General features: G+C 48.0%; 1 protein-coding gene across 7 annotated transcripts in view; it reads right to left on the bottom strand.

Moving 5' to 3' along the window:
* Positions 1-17,887, bottom strand: part of TMEM106A (transmembrane protein 106A) — a 358,070-nt gene that overhangs the window by 338,601 nt on the left and 1,582 nt on the right. For 2 of the 7 annotated variants that reach the window (XM_086924024.1, XM_086924025.1), the window contains exon 2: positions 12,265-12,381. The exons of 4 other annotated variants lie outside the window; for them this stretch is intronic. The gene's annotated coding sequence lies outside the window, so the exon portion shown is untranslated. Of the gene's footprint in view, positions 1-988; positions 1,008-12,264; positions 12,382-17,887 lie in introns of those variants that run through there. One more of the 7 variants, XM_086924028.1, reaches the window with a different exon arrangement.

Consider the following 17,887-nt stretch of genomic DNA (forward strand, 5'->3'; position numbering starts at 1 on the left):
GTGAGCCTTCATGAGGATGGGGTCTGGACACATCAGCTGGGCTATGTGAGGAAGGGGAGCTCTTCAAGGCTTCTGCCATTAACCTGGACTGGAGGCCAAGGCCTGCTAGTCTCACTGCTAGGTGAGGGGACATCACCCAGGAAAGCCAAGACCACCTACTCTGGAGCCTGGAGCACTAGCGCCTGCCTGCTTTCCAAGACCTGTCTACTCTGTGAGGACGAGGAGAGCGTTGAAGGAAGTGAGGTCCAGTGGGGAGTTCTGTTGATTGGACTCCTAGTGCAAGGTGAGAGGAGACTGCTACTGCACAGATCGGGTCATTGCCTAAGTACAGATTCAAGTAGGTGACCCCTGTATGCCAGGAGTGGGTCACAGTGGAGATTACGAGAGTCAAAGCCTGTGTGGGATTGTAGCAGCGACTGTGTCCAGAAGGGAGTGCCCCGGTGCAGACTGCCACCCAGGCACCATTCCTCCCCGCACAGCAAAGGTGCAGCAACCCCATTGTCCCAAGGGGGCCGGGGTACCCAGGTCTTCCGGTACTATACTCTGACTGACAGGGGGTTTAGGAGTAAATAGAAACACTGGCTCCTTGAGTAAGTGTTTAAGTGAGGGTTTTATTGGGATAGAAGTATTTCTTAAGGTAGCTGCTCGCTCCCTGGAATGAGCTGCGGGATCATAGGGAATGGTAGCTTGCTTTATTCTCCCAGGGAGGGCGACGGGTACTGGTGGGCTCGGTAGGGGGACGTCTCTCCCCTCTGCTCTCCTCAGCTCCGGTGCAGGAAAGAAAGGAAAATCAGATCAGGTGACTGGTATGACCACTGTGCTTTAGTCAGGGCCGGGGGTGAGGGGAACCAGTGATAGTGCAGCTCAGGTTTCTATATACAGTCCGTGAGGTAAGAGTGCACGTGAAGGGGAAGGAAGGGGAAGCTTTACAAAGTTACACACGGGGCTGGTTCTTCCGCCCCACCCAACCCGCCACACGACCCCGTACCTCTTGAAGCCACGCTCCTCCCGTGGGAACGTGGCGGGGCGAAGAGCGGAAACGTTGGCCTCATGGCTTCTGGACCCCAGTCTCTTCTTCCTCCTCAGTATCCTCCTGGTCTCGCCTTTCTCCAACTCCGACTCCGACTCCTGCTCCAACCTCCTCCTGGGAAACGCCGTCCCTCGCCTTTCTCCTACTTCCTCCTTTTGACGTTCCGATGCTGCTGAGGGGCGTGGACTCTTCCTCGCAGTCCGGTCAGTTAAAGGGGCCGTGTGTGTGGAGATCAGCCGGCCAGCCCGACTCCGGTTCCTCTGTCCAAGTGCATTCTGGTAGCTGTTAAGAAAAGGGGCAAGGTGAGAGGGGGGTGGCGGACCACCAGTCCGTTGTTGTAGTTGTGTCCTGTCCGCACACCCTGTCACATACCTCCCCCCCTGGCTTCTCCCGCTCAGGGAGAGGAAACACGCAGAAAAGGAAGTCTGCATTACCGTTATCTTTGCCCTTACGATGGTTCGCCGAAAATGAGTAGGGTTGTAAAGACAGGAACCACCGTAACACTCGGGGGTTTTGGCTGCTATTCTGGTGTATTCACTTCAGGGGGGCATGGTCCGTATGAAGGATGAATGGGTTTCCCTCAAGGTAGTACAGCAATTTCTCTATCGCCCACTTGATGGCCAGGGCCTCTCTCTCAATGGTGGAATATAGACACTCCCTGGGAAAGAGCTTTCTACTCACATACAATACTGGGTGTTCTATCCCTTCCTCGTTTACCTGGGACAACACTGCGCCAATCCCCACATTAGAGGAGTCTGGGGCTAATACAAAGGGCTTGGTATAGTCGGGGGACACCAGGACTGGGGCTGTGGTCATCGTACTTTTTAAGAGCTGAAAAGCACTCAGGGAGTCTTGGGAGGGGTGAGAATATTCTCGGAGCTTGGTGTCCTTTCTGAGAAGGTTAGTTAGGGGTGCAGCTACCTCGGCAAAGCATGGTATGAACTTGCGGTAGTATCCTACCAGTCCTAGGAAGGCCCTTAGATCTCTTTTGTTAGTAGGAAAGGGAACCTTAGCAATCGTTCGGATTTTCTCGCTTTGGGGAGCTATGGTGCCCTCCCCCAAGACGTATCCCAGGTAGTTCACGCTGTTGAATGCTGCATTGGATTTTTTTGCATTGATGTGTAGACCCGCTCTTCGTAGAGCGGTGAGTATGACTTGCAGAAGGCGCAGATGATCGTCCCAGTCTGAGCTATAAATGACGATATCGTCCAGGTATGCCGAGCTGAACGAGACGTATGGTTGTAACACCTGGTTCATAAGGCGTTGAAAAGTTGCCGGGGCCCCATGGAGTCCAAAGGGGAGGACCGTGAATTCATACAGACCGTCATCCGTAACGAAGGCAGTTTTCTTCCTGTCCTCCTCACGAAGAGGCACCTGCCAATACCCCTTTGTGAGGTCTATGGTGGTGATGTATCTGGCGTCACCTATTTTTTCGATCAACTCATCCACACGAGGGATAGGGTAGGTATCAAAGTGTGACATGGCGTTCAGGGCCCTGCAGTCCATACAGAAGCGTTTGGAGCAGTCTGGCTTGGGTATCATACCGATTGGGGACGACCAGATGCTCTGGGAGGGTCGGATTACCCCGAACTGAGGCATGTCTTGGACCTCCCTCCTCACTGCTTCTCTTCGGGCCGCTGGTATCCTGTAGGGTCGTTGTTTTACCACTTTCCCCGGGAGGGTTTCGATGCTGGTGTTCGACTAGGCTAGTTCTCCCAGGTATGTCCTAAAACACGTCGGAGAAGGGCTCCAGGACGCTTGCCAACTCTGTTTTCTCCTGGGATGTCAACCCCTGGTTTACTACCAACTGATCCAAGGTTGAGGAGCTGGGGGATGTTGATGGGGTGACAAAATGACCGGCCAGTGGTAAAGGGCCCCAACCATTCTTTCAACATATTAATATGGTATATTTGTGATTTCGTGGACGACAGGCGTAATCTATAGGTGGTCTGACCGATGGCGTCAATAACCTGAAAAGGGCGTTGCCACTCGTTTTTGGTTTTGTTGCTTATGGATGGCAGCAGCACCAGAGCTCACTTCCCTACGCCGATTCTTCTCAGCCTCTTCCCCTTATCATAAGTCTTTTTATATCTCTCTTGTTGTTGTTCCAGAGTGGAGTGTGCTAGTTCTCGTAGCTTCCCCAGTTTGGTTCTTAGCTGAGTGGTATATTCCAGCATGCTCTTCTGTTCTTGGGACTCTTCGTTTTCCCACATGTCCTTCGTCATCTCTAGGAGGGACCTGGGAAGTCTTCCGTATAATAGTTCGAAGGACGAACATCCCAGGCTACTCTGCTTCTGGGCCCTTATGACATACAGGGCGAGTGGCAGAAGCCGGTCTGTTGTATTCAGTAAAATAAAGATGATGGGTCCTAGTTGTAATGTTCAAGAAGTATATTTATTCTTGGGATTAGATAGTCAGGTACAGCATTCAAGTAGGAATGAAATATGGTAAGAAACCCCACCGGGAGCAGATAACTTCCTGCTCAGCCTCCAGGTAACTGATAAATCCCTTGAATAGCAACAGGTAGAATCATGGATGACATCACAGAGACAGGACATAGACAAGCAGACAATAACACTAAGGAGGGAAAAAAAGGGAGGAAGAGCAGGATACAATACACCTCCCTCCTTTAATTGAAGAAAAAAAATAAGATGAAACAGAAGATGGCAGAAGAAGAAAGGCAGCGGTACATTTCTTGACGCCAAGCTTGGTGGCTCAAGGCACGCAGAAGCATGCAGGCGTTGATAGGCAGCTGAACAGAAGTCATGGAGGAACAAGGAGAGAAAGACGTAACATAAGCACTCTACCTCCACGCAACGCTATAAGTAAGGCGAGTGTGCCCTGGAGCTCGAGCCACATCTTTATTTTTAAATTTTGAAAAAAACAGTTGGCAAGAAATAGGCATCAGGTCTCAGCGTAGGCCACACAGCAAGCCAAATAACAAAGTAGAATAGCCGTCTCTTCACTCAAACTGCCAGTGCACAACCTCCAAGGTACCGAAACATGAAGTTCACACAGATTGATGCAGGCAGACTTTAATTTTAATTGCAGGTTGTAACGGTACCAGTTAATAGCGCTTTTGTAAACAGGAGACCTTTAAAACAGCAGGTTGGCACAAGTTGCGCAGGCAATAAACTGAAGTCACAAAGTAAGCTGGCAATCTTTTAAACAGCAGATTACAGAAATAGCACAGGCACACTTACATTTATTATTATTATTAATACATTTTTATAGAGCGCGTAGTCACCCGTGAGTATCCCAGCGCTAGGAACAGTAAACCTGAGGTTAGTGCGGGGAATGGAGGTGTGGTAAGGAATTATGGAAATAGGAGGGTTTTCAGCCGCTTCCTGAAACGTAGATAGTTGGGTTCTGTTCTAATCTCGCGAGGTAGGGCGTTCCAGAGACGTGCTGTATGAACAGAGAAGCGTCTTCCACCAGTGCGGGCCTTCTTGACTCTGGGGATGGTGATGAAGTGTTCCTGATCGGAACGAAGAGATCTTGGGGCTTTGTAAGGTTTGATGAATTTAGCTAGGATCGGAGGTCCTTTGTTTTGCAGCGATTTGTGGGCCAGGCAAAGGGCTTTGAATTGCACTCGTTCCCTGACCGGGAGCCAGTGGAGGAGCCTCAAAGCCGGTTTGGCTGAGGCTCTGGCAGGAGTGTTGGTGACGATCCGGGCAGCCGCGTTTTGGATCCTCTGTAGCCGGTTCAGGGTGGCCTCAGGAGCGCCCAGATAGATGGAATTGCTGTGGTCGATCCTGGAGAGTATTAGGCCTTGGATCAGTAATTTTTTTGCGGAAGGGGGGGGGGGGGGGGGGGGAGTAGGGGCAGGATCTTTCGGATTGATTTGAGGAGCCCGAAGCATGTCCCGGCTACTCTTTTTGCCTGTGTTGCAAACGATAGGTCTTTTTCGAGCCAGACGCCTAAGCTCTTAACCTCGGGTTTTGGGTCGGGGGGGGCCTAGACAAGGGGGCCAGATTTAAACAGGAGGTTGCAAAGGTAGCACAGGCACACCTAGTACAGACAGCAGCAGCAACGTTAATCACGTAAAACGCGGACTCACTGGATGAAAACAGGGAGTCCTTTAAGTTTGCTCTAGTGCCACATGATTTAGTAGTAGTATTACTTCAGCAAAGGTTATTCCAATGCTCTGGGTTGAGACTGTCCGTTGGAACCAGACACCGGTGGGGCACCCAGACGCAGGAAAGTATTTTTAAACGTTTCTCTTCTTGTCTTTGGTTGCAATGATGAGCTCTTTAAATTCACTGAAGTTCCTTTTCTTTTAAATGGGTCCTTTTTTTACCTCGTCGCCAGTGTTGCATTCAGTAAAATAAAGATGATGGGTCCTAGTTGTAATGTTCAAGTAGTATATTTATTCATGGGATTAGATAGTCAGGTACAGCATTCAAGTAGGAATGAAATATGGTAAGAAACCCCACCGGGAGCAGATAACTTCCTGCTCAGCCTCCAGGTAACTGATAAATCCCTTGAATAGCAACAGGTAGAATCATGGATGACATCACAGAGACATGACAGACAAGCAGACACTAACACTAAGGAGGGACAAAGAGAGAGGAAGAGCAGGATATAACACGGTCCCAGGTGGGTCCTCGGCGCTCAGCATCTTTTTTAGGGTTGTCTTGAGAGTCTGGCTGTACCTTTCAACGAGGCCATCTGTCTGGGGGTGGTACACAGAGGTCTTCAGATGCCTGATGTCTAGAGTGGTACATACTTCCTTCATTAGCATGGAGGTGAAGGGGGTCCCCTGGTCCGTAAGCACCTCTTTGGGAAACCCCACGCGGGAGAACAGTTCTACAAACTTCTCGGCGATTGCAGAAGTTGTGGTGGTCCATAAAGGAAAGGCCTCCACAAACCGGGTGGCGTAGTCGACGATCACGTGGGCGTACAGGTGTCCTCGCCCCGTCTTCGGCAGTGGTCCTATTATATCCATGCCGACCCTTTCGAAGGGGACTCCTATGATGGGCATCCTTTGTAGGGGCGCAGCACTGGGTCGATGGGTGTTTGTTCTTTGGCATACCTCACATTTGGCACAGAATCCTGATCATCCAGATATATCCCAGGCCAGAAAAAATGCAGAATGATACTTTCCGTGGTTTTTTCTTTGCCTGCATGGCCTGCTGTCAAATGGGCATGAGCAAAGAAGAGTACTTGCTCCCGGAAGGAGCGGGGCACCAACAATTGTAGTCCTCCATCGTGCCGGGCCTGGCGGTATAGCAATTCGTTCTTAACCAGGAACCGGGGGTACGTCTGGGGGTTGACCCCATCTGAGGCATGGTCGCTTTCCCATGCATTGAATAGGGTCCTATCTTCCCCCTGAGCAAAGCGAAAGCTCCTATCAATCACCCAGGGTTCCGGGGATAGATATGTGGGCAGGGACCCTCCCTGTACAGGTTTGGACAGGGTCTCCCTAAAGAGGGAAAGGAATTTGGGATTGTCCGTCCCCAGAATCATGTCCTCTGGCAGTGAATCCACCACCCCCACCCGGACCATACAGGGTTCTCTATCTGGTAGGACTATGGTAATGACGCTACAGGGTAGGGCTTCACATCCCCATGTACGCAGCGGATATATACAGGAGTCTGGGGGGTAATCTGGTCGGGACTGACAAAGCGCGCCTGGATCACCGACTGTCGGCACCCTGAATCCAGTAAAGCCCTTACCCTAAAACCATTCATCCTCATACTCACATAGAATGTGCTGCCCATTTCCGCGGAGTACATCATCGTTTTCGGGAGATAGCCGACCTCCATAGGCTCTTTTTCGGGGGCACATTCTCGCTACGTGGCCCCACTCCCCACACTCGAAGCACTGAGGTCCTTTGGTGATGGGGGACATCATTCCTGTCGGTCGAAATAGTTTGGGAACCTCGTTTCCTGCTTTGGGTTTCTTTTCAACTTTTAGGGGAGGTATGGTTTTGTGGGCCTTTTCATGTTCCCAAGGGCTGGTCTTGTGCTGAGCCAGAGCATAGTGAAATGCCATTTCTATGGCTTGTTCTATATTAAGCCCCGCATGTTGGCACAGCCAGCGTTGGGTGGCATATGGCAGAGCTTCCATGAATTGCTCTAAATACACTTTATTCAGGATCTCTTCCTTGCTGCAGAGATCAGGTCGTAGCCACTTATCCGCGGCCATCCGTAGTCTGAAGAATAGGGTCTTCGGGTTCTCACCTGTAACCCCTCTTTCCTTCTGAAGGTGTACGCGGTAGGCCTCTTGATCCAGTCAAAGATGGTCTAGGATAACCCCCTTAATGATAGCATAGGTTGTGTTCCCTAGAGGATTAGCGGCCTGATATGCCAATTGGGCTTCTCCGATAAGGAGCGGAGCCAGAAAGAACGGCCACTTCTCTTCGGGCCACCCAATAGCACGGGCGGCCCTTTCAAAGTTCAGGAGAAAAGCGTCTGGGTCCTCACCGTGCACATACTTTTGCAGGGCTACGCCGGTAGGATGGGGGGTGTGCAGACGCACTTCTCCAGGGATGACCTGGGTGGGAGGTGGCACATTCCTAAGGCTTTCAAGCTGGGCCGTGATGGTAGTTGTGAAAAGTTCTCTATCTGCCTGCGCGGAGGTTAGTTGGCTTTCTACGGCCCACTCCAATTTTTCCTGGCCTTTGATTATGTGCTCAATCAGGGCCTCCATCTTTATGTTGCGGATGGATGGTGGAGGAGATCCCACCCGGGAGTACCCGGGTCTTCCGGTACTATACTCTGACTGACAGGGGGTTTAGGAGTAAATAGAAACACTGGCTCCTTGAGTAAGGGTTTAAGTGAGGGTTTTATTGGGATATAAGTCTTTCTTAAGGTAGCTGCTCGGTCCCTCGAATGAGCTGCGGGATCATAGGAAATGGTAGCTTGCTCCAGCTTGCTTTATTCTACCATGGAAGGGAGACGGGTACTGGTGGGCTCCGGTAGGGGGACGTCTCTCCCCTCTGCTCTCCTCAGCTCCGGTGCAGGAAAGAAAGGAAAATCGGATCAGGTGACTGGTATGACCACTGTGCTTTAGTCAGGGCCGGGGGTGAGGGGAACCAGTGACAGTGCAGCTCAGGTTTCTATATACAGTCCGTGAGGTAAGAGTGCACGTGAAGGGGAAGGAAGGGGAAGCTATACAAGGGGCTTTACAAAGTTACGCACGGGGCTGGTTCTTCCGCCCCACCCAACCCGCCACACGACCCCGTACCTCTTGAAGCCACGCTCCTCCCGTGGGAACGTGGCGGGGCAAAGAGCGGAAACGTTGGCCTCCTGGCTTCTGGACCCCAGTCTCTTCTTCCTCCTCAGTATCCTCCTGGTCTTGCCTTTCTCCAACTCCGACTCCTACTCCAACCTCCTCCCGGGAAACGCCGTCCGTCGCCTTTCTCCTACTTCCTCCTTTTGACCTTCCGACGCTGCTGAGGGGAGTGGACTCTTCCTCGCGGTCCGGACAGTTAAAGGGGCCGTGTGTGTGGAGATCAGCCGGCCAGCCCGACTCCGGTTCCTCTGTTCAAGTGCATTCTGGTAGCTGTTGGGAAAAGGGGCAAGGTGAGAGGGGGGTGGCGGATCACCAGTCGGTTGTTTTAGTCGTGTCCTGTCCGCACACCCTGTCACACCCATATAACAGGAGGGGCTGCCAAAATAATCACGCTGTGAGGATCGGTCCAAAGCACGAGTACTGTGAAGCCATGATGACCCATCAGTCATAAGGAGCATCGCAGACTACACCTGACCCTGCAGACTAAGTGAGGATGCATCGCCACATCACTGGGTCCCATATCAGGAACATTGGAATCTATCCCTACCCCCTTCATCCCCAAACCCCTGTTGGGAGCACAGGACTTACGTGCACGAGGAGAGTGGGAACAACTCCAATCGCTGCCATAGATGACGGCACAAGCTCAGGGGAGAGGTTGCGCTTGTCTAGGGCTGTCACCCCCCCTTTTACAGCGGTCTCACTGAGCAGGACCGGAGTCTTGCAGGTGCACGCGAGCTGGGCACCTGCTGAGACGCTGAACACTTCTACTCTGCTGGAGTAGGTAAGACTGGTAACAGGCCTATAGGGCCCCATAAGACTCAATGCCAAGAGGGCTGGAACGCCAAGGCACTTTAGACTATTTTCCCTGCTAGTGAGCATTCCTTTGATGCGGCCACCAGTGAATTGGGAATTAACCTAATCACATTGCGAGGAGCGGGTGGGACAGGGATTTGCCAGTGAAACACTAAAGAACCCAACCTCAAGGGAAAAATGCGTTGTCTACAAATGTCTAACCTGCTTTTAAATGTATAGAGTTATCAAAATAAGTAATTGACTGGACATTGATTTATTGATTCTGCTGTACGTTCTTTGAGTTATGTGGTGTTCACTAACCTGTATTCACCCCCCCGACCGCAAGTCCCCCAAATGTATTTATCTACTGTGTCAGCCTGACATAGACAGGCCATACAATATACATAAAAAATAAATAGATTAAAACATAAGATGACAATAAAACAGGATGGTACATAGCCGACAGCCAGCTCTAAAATACTAAAGCATAAAAAGTACATTTGTCAAGGCTGATCAGAGGGCGAAAAATATTGAGCCGAGCAAGTAATTAAAAAGTCACCATATCAGAATGAATCAATATTAAAAGTGCTTGTCAGCCGCGGCGTCGCAGACCAGCTACAGCGTCGGGAAAACCTGCAAAACAGTAACTTTAGAAATGCAGGGCATCGGGGACCTAGCAATGAGCTGGCGTCGGTTCCAGAGGTCGGTGCAGGAGTCTTCGGGCTCTTGAAGTCAAACACATGCAGGCATCCTCAGGTTGCGATGCAAGCAGCGGCTTGGTGACGGTTATCCAGCGGCGTCGGTAAGACCGGGGCTACGGTGCAAAGTGGGCCGGTGCTGGCAAATCATGGTGTAAGCAGCGGTATCATCGGTGCTAAAGCGCTGTCGTCAGTAAACCCAAAGCTGAGGTGCAAGACGGGGCGATGCAGTGTGCGGGCCACAGGTCTCAGTGCGAGCTGCGGTGTCGGTTGATGATCTGGAGTCAATGGTACTGGCTCCGGTGGGACGGTGTGGGACGGGGCAGTGCGTCGTATAACTTACTTGTGGTGCCCCCAAACCACGGAGCAGGCAGCAGTGTCAATTTGCTGCAGCGCCGTTCTTGAGAACATGGTGACGGTGTGAAGCGAGGCGGTGGGGAGTGGTGTGCCCACAAGTCACGGCGCAAGCAGTGGCAGATGGCGACGGTGAGACCAGAGTTGCAGTGCAAAGTGCGGCAGTGCCCTCTGCGGTTCCTTCAGGTAACAGATCCGGTAGAGGCGTCGGATTGCTTTTTCTCTGCTGTGGCAGCTGAAACACACAGTTCCAGATGCAGGTACCCAGAGGAAGGCGAAGTCTCTGCTGTTCCTGAGACTTCTTGAACAGGGGGCAAGCTCTATATCAAGCCCTTGGAGATACTCAATAAAAGGAGTAGTAGAAGTTTCAATTCAATCCTTTCACTGCACAAGACTGAAGCAGCCACTGCAGGCCAACACAGCAAAGCACACAGCAAAGTGGTAGTCTCTCCTCGCAGCTTCTCCAGCTCTTCTTCTTGGCAGGTTCCTTATTCCCAAAGAGTTCTAAAGTCCTGGGGTCAGGGCCCCAATATTTATACCCCAATTCCATTTGAAGTTGGTACAAACAAAGTTCCTCTGAAATACATAAACCAGTTCTGCCGGGCTCAGGCCCGGTTCACTCCAAGAGGGGGAAACAGCTTTGTGAGAGGCAGCCAGAGTGCATTCAGGTGCAAGCGACAACTACTCCCACTATTCCATATGCAATCAGGTTCCTTTAGCCTGGCTAGGAGTCGCCCAGGAAAGGCAGGAGCCACCTCAACCTCCCCTTTGTGTCTGTCTAGTGTGAATGCACATCCCACGTTCCTGTCACTCTCAACTCAGACAGTGAATACACAAACAGGCAGAGGAACACAGGATGGTCAAGCAAGGAAATGCCCACTTTCTAAAAGTGCCATTTTCTAACACACAATATATAAATCATCTTCACTAAAGGATGTATTTTTAAATTCTGAGTTTAGGAAGCCTAACCTCCTTTTCTCTATCTTGTCCCAATGGAAAGTTACGCTTGTAAGATGTTGCAAGGCAGCGCTCATGTTAACATATGTGACAGATAGCCATGCAATAGTGAAAAACAAACTTGGCTGTATTTCACTATCAGGATATGTCGATCAAACTAGCACATGTCCTACCTTTCACAAACACTGCACCTGGACCACAGAGCTAACTTGGGGCTACCGGAGGGGTGGCTTACAAGTAAGAAAAGGGAAGGTTAAGTCCTGGGAAGTGGGTGCACTTGCCAAGTCGACATGGCAAATACAAACTATGTGCAGACACTGCAGTAACAGTTCTGAGACACCTTTGAAAGGCTACTTGTGTGGGTGGAACAACCAGTGCTGCAGGCCCATAGTAGCATTAATTTGATTTACAGGCCCTGGGCCCACATATTGCACTGTACTTTAACACTGAGCAGCAGTGAGAAAGTGCACAGAGACACTAAACTAGCAAAAACAAAGTCCAGCTTACCATCAAAAACATGTTACACAAAGGGGGGTTGAACCCATGCAGTCGCAGGGACCTGGGCGCTATATGATAATCATAACCATCAAAAACAGGCGGTCAAAAAGCAAAAAGACAGGAGAAACATACCAAAAGATTCCAGGTCTAATAGCTGTTAATTGTAGTGCACTTTTCCTCAGCTCAGGGACGCGAGTAGCGTTCGATGTAATCCTTGCTGGAACATTTAAACATGCTAGCCATGAGTCATGATCACTTTCAATGGTTTTCTCTATTACAAAGTCGACCAGCTGCCAAGACTCCTGATTCACTAGAATATAATCTATCAAGCTTGTGTGACCCCTGATAGGAAGGTGTGGTGAGCAAGAGAATTTGATGGCACAGATTTGTTTAGAAGAAAAAGATAATTTTTAGGTGCAAGAGATGTTTGGGAGACATCTTCTTAAGCGGCGAATTAGCAAAGAACATGGATATGTTGGTTTGCGAATAACATGATTGCGCAGCACATCTAAATTGCTATTGTGTTGTCGGGTCTGGTATGGTGTCTTATTGGTGTAGTATGCAAGTGACTATTTTTTTAATTTGACATTGTAGGTGAACAGTATATTGTTGAATGTTTTCAAATGGCAATACACAATCGTAAAACTTCAGGAGGACTTCTTTCAAGCAAATTATATTTGCACCTGACAGACTTACAATTGTTTGTAAAGAATTAGTTGAGAGAATTTTTGTTCTTTTTTCTTAATTTATTGACCTTTTCTCCATCCACCATTTGGGCCTTGATATCAGATTTAGAAACAGCAAAGAAGAACACTGTGAAAACAAAATAAATCTAGCTGGCATCCAGCAGGCAAGATAAAAACAACATTTACAATGCAATAGGTCTCGCATTTGCGAGAGTTTGAGCTATTGGCATTGTAAATGACAATGCCTTTTATTTATGTGTTTCGAAAACCTGCAAGTGGTGCGTAAACCACACGTTGTAATTACAGGCGTTGCTTACAAGCAAGGCTGGCAGTGACTGCACCTCTTTGTACTTGTAGTCCATATTTGCCAGAAGAAAAGCTGCTTTACATCTCTTCTGTTAGGTGTTGTCCGCCATCAGTCAATAACTTACTATTTTGGCATGTCAACTGGTTCCCCAACCTCTGGACATAGTCTTCCAGGAAGGAAGCAGAGGCTGAGGTAGTTCTTGCATGAAAAATACATTTGGATTGGCCAGCCTATTTCCTTTCTACGCTTTGCCCCTCTGTATCTTTCACTGGGTACATGGTGAGATGACCAGTGAGAACCATTCTATTTGGTGGGTCTCCACTCCTTTCCACCTTCTTTTTCCTTTTTCCCTACGGAAGAGATGCAGTTCACCACCCAGAAAATGTAGGGCACTCCCCTGAGGTCAGATTCTGCTTTTTGACTCACATCCTCTTTATCGGATACCCCATTGCCTACTTATTTGGAAGTACCGGCTATCTTCAGGTCGCCGTACAGGGCAACGTTAACGTGCTTACCATCTGGTGGGACCACGCGATCAGAGGGATTTCCATTCTCTCTTCGTTATATTTGGTGGCCACTGGCGGTGAGTATTAAGGGAACTCAAATGCCTGCACCCCACAGGAAGCTGAATATGGCGATTATGGATTAAATAATTCGGCATCTTCTAATTGGTTTTTCTCTTGTGGATTTTGACGATTCATCAAAGTGTGGAAAAAGGATAAAAATGGACACTGTAATTCAAATGTCCAAACTATTGTGGCAGGAAATAAACTTAAACTCGAAAGCCCAGGCGTGGAAATATCTATTTACATCATTAGAGGGATATTCAGTAAACTCAGTCTGGGAAATGCCAATTACTCTGAATTCTTTAAAAAAAAGTCATTAATAGTACAACGAAGCATTTATCACTACTCCTAGATAAAGATACATTCTCAAAAAGAAAACATGCATGGCCTCTCTTGAATGGCTATACCAAAGTAAAAGTGCAGCCGTACGTCGAAATTTCTTGGTCTGTGAAATTTAAACAAATTTTCATAAAAGCTCGCTTTGGAGCATTTCCGGGCTCATGTCATCTAATGCCATAGTTGAGAACAGCGGGTCCAATGACTTGTAACCTATGCAAACTTGGCGAAGAGAATATTATTCACCTCCTTTGTGTTTGTCCAGATTTGAAAGTTGAAAGAATATTTATTCTAAAGAGACATTTTATTGTTCACGGAATAAGGAGTTGCAGACAAGCACTGATAAGATGCCTCCATACGGACGATATCATTTTAAGCTCGTCGTTTGTAAGGTTTTTAATGCAATTGAGAATTAAGTTAGACCATCAAATATTGAAAGAATGTAATTAGGAAGTATATAACATGTAAATAGCGTAACAAACTGGAAGTTTATTATTTTGATAGAACTGATTTTATAATTGATTTTATAATCAAGAATTGGATTGGATGCAGATTTATTGAGCGCATGGTTACCCTGGAGCGTCCCCGCGCTATAGAACCCAGACTACTGAGAACAGAGAGCGAGATTAGGGGCCCTGAGGAAACAGAAAGGTTTTTAGAAGCTTCCGAAATCAAAGAAGGCTTGGTTCAGCTCTAAGCTTCAGCGGTAGAGAATTCCACAGGGTTGCTGCATTGACGGAGAACCGTTGTCCACCTGAACGCGCCCTTTTTGCTCTATAAATTTTAGCTAAGCAGTCGTGATCTGAGCGAAGGGGCCTGTTAGCTTTGTACGGGAGCACGAGGTTCTTCAAAATAGGGGGCCCCTTGTCTTGTAACGATTTATGGGCAATGCAAAGGGATTTAAACTTTATCCTTTCGCGAATAGGCAGCCAGTGCAGCATTCTGAGCGCTGGTTTCGCTGATGACCTTGTTCAGGTGCCTGTCAGCAGCCTAGCTGCTGAGTTCTGAATGTATTGTAACGTGTTGATAGTCGCTTCTGGAGCGCCCAGGTACAGGGCATTGCTGAAATCCAGCCTTGACAGGATCAGCCCCTGAATCAGAAGTTTCTTTGAGGGAGAGGGAAGAAGGGGAAGGACCTTACGAGCTGAACGAAGCAAGCCAAAGCAGATGCCAGCAGTTTTCTTGGCTTGAATTTTAAATGAAAGGTCCTGATCAATCCAGACTTCTAAACTTTTGATTTCATTTTTTGGAAGCGGGGGGTCTCCCATACAGGCCGGCCAGATGGCATCAGGCAATGATGTCATCTTATGCCCCAGAAGCATTAGCTCGGTTTTTGAGCCATTTAATTTAAGTGCGGACTTACTCATACACATATGTATTTCAGCAAGGCATGAATGAAGATTTCCAGAACTTTGGCCCGATTGGGCAAGTGAGACAACAAGTTGTGTGTCGTCAGCATAACTCACTATTTTTATCCCAAATGGAGCAACCACCTCCTCCAGTGGGGACATGTACACGTTGAATAGAGTAGGGCTCAATGAAGAGCCCTGCGGCACACCAGACTGAAGGGGGATCAGACTGGAATGTGCATTTCCTTCCTAAGTCCGTTTGTCAAGGAAGGAAGTTAACCATGCCAATGCGTGTCTGAGACTCCGATGTTGGATAGGCGCTGAATTAGGATACAGTGGTTAGCCGTGTCGAAGGCTGCACTTAGATCCAGGAGGATCACTGCCACTGATCCTCCCGAATCCAAGATGCACCTCGCTTCTTCCATAACTGCTATAAGGGCAGTTTCTGTTCCCTGTCCAGGTCGAAAGCCTGTCTGCGATCTCCGGAGTAACTCATTGGATTCCACAAAAAAGGATAATTGCTGGTTCACCATTTTCTCTGCAATTTTACTAAGTCCTAGTAACAGTGAAATAGGCCTGAAGTTGGACAGTTCTGTAGGATCCATCTGGGGCTTTTTTAAAAGGGCTTTTACAATCGCACCCTTCCAGCTAGGGGGAACAATGCCTTGACAAAGAGAGGCATTAATTAAGTCAGTAGCAAGAGGTGAAATGGTAGCAGAAACCTGTTTAAGAATATACATAGGCGCGGGATCACTCGGGGACCCGCTTTTCATAGCTTCTAAGCTTTTTTGCACCTCTTCTACTGCAATTGGGACAAAGATATTCTTCAGTGGACCAAGCCCCTGACACTTGTTACCAAGATCTAGAGTGTCCTCAGATTGCGGCAGAGTTTTTAAAATATTTTGAATTTTTGAATCGAAGAAGACTGCAGGCTGGTTACATTTTGCTCCCGAGATGTCCGGGGCCAACGGGGGGTCAGGGATCTTTAATAGTTCCTTAATAATCTGGATTGTTTCTCTCGATGAATTGGAGGAGATCCTGATTCTCTCTTCAAAAAATGCGCTCTTGGCATTCTTGAGGGAGACTTTATAGGCTCTGATCGCCCCCATGACATGCTACCTTACTGTAGTCTGCCCAGTCTTTCCTCCAAATACGTTCGAGTTTCTTACACTCTTTCCTTTGCGCTCTAAGTTCCGGGGTATACCAAGAGGATTTGGACACTCTACCCTTTTTCTCAATTCTTTTCTTCGGCAGAACCACATCTAGTGAGCTATCAAGCCAGCTCCTGATGTTTTCGTCCGCCCTCACAGGGTCAAGGTCATGAAGGGGGCAGTCTGTTCAAGCTTATACGTCTAGTTATCAAGGGGTAGCTTGGACCAGGCTCTATCATAAGTATACAAAGCCGGTGTTCGGGGAAAATCATTCCCAGCCTGCCAAGAAAAGGGGACCAGAAAATGGTCGGTCCATGGGAGGGGAACTGGAGAGTCGGATTTAAGCATCAGAACGTTGGCAGAGATGGGATCCAGAAGGAAACCCTTGTTATGTGTAGCCTCCGTGTTAGTCAGTTTCAAATTATAGGATTTAAGGTCAAGTAACAGATCCATCGCTATTTTGTCCTGAGGATCATTAAAGTGTAAGTTCATATCCCCCAGGACTATAAAGTTGGAAGCAGTGGAGGCGGATACAGTCACTGTTTCCAGTAAGGAGCTGACAAATTGCTTTGGGCAGCCCGGTGGGCGGTACACCAGCAGGCCTGCTATAGAAATGGTGGGGGATATTTGTATTGCAAAATGTGAACTCGCTGTTAGATATGCCAATGTCAGTCATCCTGCAAGTAAGATGATCTCTATAGAGTGTGGCTAACCCACCCCCTCTGCCGATGGGCCTGTCCTGAGATTGAATAAGAAACCCTGGGGGGAGCGCCTTAACAATATCTACTTCCGAATTTGGTGTGAGCCATGTCTCCGTCAGGAACGCAGGGATGTGGAATTCCTATAGCCCGACGCCCAGGACATATTGTTTGGGGTCAAGGGCAACACGTTTTAATGTGTATTTTGTCCTTGGGACAAGTAGGCCCAACCCCCTGCAGCACAAACCCTCTGGCTGGCAGTTTGCAGTATCACATTAAGGATCAGGGAAGGGCACTGTCTGCAGTTAAGTTAATATTTGTGTGCATATGTTAATGCTGTTCAAACTTGTGTTTGTGGTTCATTAATTGAAATCCTTTATTATTAAGGTGAACATGTAAGTAAATGTAAGTTCTGACTGCACTAGTGACAGTGGTTCCAGTATAAAAATGTGTACACACGGTTTCAAATTTGAGCAATATGAGGCTATGCATAATGCCCTCGGAATGCTTTCTAATTAGAGGCAAATATTTGCAGAAGCTTGAAAGCAAGATTAATGATTCTTTGCTTTCAATATAAAGTGTTCCTAAAAACATGAAAGTAGGAATTTGTTTTTGCTAAACTACTGTAAAATTTCAGGTACTGTTCCTTTGCATCATTTAGAAAAATGTGTTGATACATGCTAGAATTTCCCAAAAATATTCATATTGAGAAATCAGTGTAACTAGTTTCAATAAGATTATGGGAACCATACAAATAAACAAGCATTGGCAAAGCCAGTAGGTCTGAAATGGTCGGTCAGCTTTTTAGTTTTGGCAATGTGTGACTTGTTTTGGCATTAGTTACTGTCACTGAACAAAACTAAGAGAAGAGATTAGAGAATTTTAATAAACACAAAAGGTCATGGTTAACGCCAGACCAAATTTGGGGTCGAAATTATTAAAGAAAGTCCCAAAAGTGCCCCCTTGGTATATGTCCTTGCATTAAGTGCAGCTATACTGTGTTTGTGATATGAGCCCTGGCATAATCTTAGAGGCTATACAAGAGCTCTTATATAATGAGATTGCTGCCATACTTTGTCATCACACTGCATGGCACCAAAGAGACAAGGGGATTTTGTTACAGGACAAGTAGATTTATGAAGCAACCTGCCCCATTGACAAGTAGATATTTTAATAAATTCCACACCCCTGGGAACAGTATGTCTAGATTGTTGTCCTGGATCAGC

Source organism: Lissotriton vulgaris, chromosome 5 (genome assembly GCF_964263255.1).
Source record: "Lissotriton vulgaris chromosome 5, aLisVul1.2, whole genome shotgun sequence".
Lineage (NCBI taxonomy): Eukaryota > Metazoa > Chordata > Amphibia > Caudata > Salamandridae > Lissotriton > Lissotriton vulgaris.